Genomic DNA, 1,986 nt, shown 5'->3' on the forward strand with positions numbered 1-1,986 from the left:
TGCCGTTGCACGCCGCCCATGCACCCCTGGGCGATGCTCACGGCACAGCTTGCATTTTGGGAAACCCGCGCTTGCGTTTCCGCCGGCGCAGAGCCCGGACGCGCTGCTTTGCCCCACGGCGTCGCGTGGGCTGCGCTCGACCCCAGGGGCTCGCGTGTCCCCGCAGCCCGGGGAAGCGGGGAGGCGAGGAGCGAGGCCGGGCTGGACGCGGAGGGCATCGCCGGCCGCTCCCCGCGGTGCCGGGGCTGCCTCCCCCCCCGTCGAACGGGGACTGATCACAAAGATGGACATGAAAGTGGAGCTTGGCTCTGTTTTCTCTCTCATTCAGAACATTCAAAAACTATTAACTGTGGTGGGGGTAAAAAAGCAGCTGGTTTTAATATCGTGCTCTTCCAATTGTGTGTGTTTTTTTTTTTCTTTGCTTTTCGCGAGCACTTTAAGTGACATGGTTACATGTATTTGATTAAAAAGCTGTAATTCAACGAGTGCGTTTTCTTGTACTGTACGAAACTGCTTAAAGACACAGGGTGTATTTATGGTGGTCTCCAGGTTCCTGCTGAAAGACAGGATGACAGGGAAACCAGGAAAGAGGGGGTGGAGAGTGCCGGCGATGGACACGCCAGCCGGGCTGCTGGCGTGGGGAATGCGATCGGACCCCTTCCCTCGCGGGGCAGGAAAGCCAGGGACGCGGTCGGCTGCCRCCGGGCTGGTCCTGCTGGACGTCCGCCCGCCTCGCGGTGCCCCATGGGGTGCGGATGCGGGTGCCGACGCCGGCTGCCCCTCTTCGGGCATCCCCGAGCTCAAACCGGGCGCTTGGCCGAAGTCCCATGGCCGGGAGCACAGAGCCGGGGGTCTCCAAAATATCCCCAGCACGGCACGGCCCAAGCCCTCCGGGGGAAACCGAGGCAGAAGGGTCCGTCCCATCCCGAGACAGCAGCCCCCTTCCCAAAGGAGGAAAAGGCTTTTGCAAGGTGCCGGCAAGGAGCCGGGACCCGAGAGCCCCGCACTGTCTCCCATTGACCCCRGGGGCTCGGGCCACATCGCCTTGCAAACCCTGCGCCTCGGAGGCGCGTGGGTGCTGCCAGCGCCCAGCTTTGCCTCGGCGCCGGCGCCGCTTCGTGCACAGCAAAAAATAAATAAAAACGGGTATTTGCACCTCCAAGCCGCAGCCTTGCACCCCGCCGCCCCAGGGATGCTCCACCGTCACCCAAACCCGGCCCGGGGCGGCCGGACCGCCACTCCCGGCCCATGGCACAGGCGGCCGGCGGGTCCGGGGTGCGCGCCGCTTCCCGGCGGCTTTGAGCCGTGTCTTTTCCTTGGCTCRGCCCGGCTCAGGGATCACCTGCAGTTCAGTTGATTTATGAACGGAGAATTTTTCGGGCTCCGTTTCCTCCTCATTGTTGTTTCAGTTGCTGCGCTCGCTTCCGCCCGCCTTTGAATAGCTCCGGCCGCGCCGCGAGCGATGAGAATCGCCAGCAGTAAACACTCACACTCCGGCCGGGAACGGCGGCTCCCGGGCGGACGCGCGCGGAGGAAAGACCCCTCCGCCCGCCCCGCCGCGGCCCCCGGCGGCGAGGAGCCCCCCCGGCGAGRAGCAGCTCCCGCCGGCGGCGGGGCGATGCCGCGATGCCGCGGACCCCTCGCCTGCGAGCAGAGCCCTGCCTCGGCAGCACCGCGGGATTTGGGCTCGTTTTCTCGCTCGCCGCGGCGTCGGCAGCCCCGTGGGGACGTTGCGGGGTGGGGGGGGGRATTCAGCCCTGGGCGTTGCAGCGGGGCGGGCGGTTTTACTGGCGGGACCCCCCCGAAAAGGTGGGGATCGTGCCCCGGCTTCGTCTCCCCCACGTGCCGGTCCTGCCTGCCTTGTCCCTGCCCTTATCCACGTGCTCCGTGGGGCCAGCGCCGGAGCAGCAGCCCTTCCCCTCGCCCGGCAGGCAGCGGCAGGAGGTTCCAGCTTGGGCTGATTTACAGCAAGACCCTAAAAAAAAA

This window comes from Apteryx rowi, unplaced genomic scaffold (genome assembly GCF_003343035.1).
Source record: "Apteryx rowi isolate R43461 unplaced genomic scaffold, aptRow1 scaffold_0, whole genome shotgun sequence".
Lineage (NCBI taxonomy): Eukaryota > Metazoa > Chordata > Aves > Apterygiformes > Apterygidae > Apteryx > Apteryx rowi.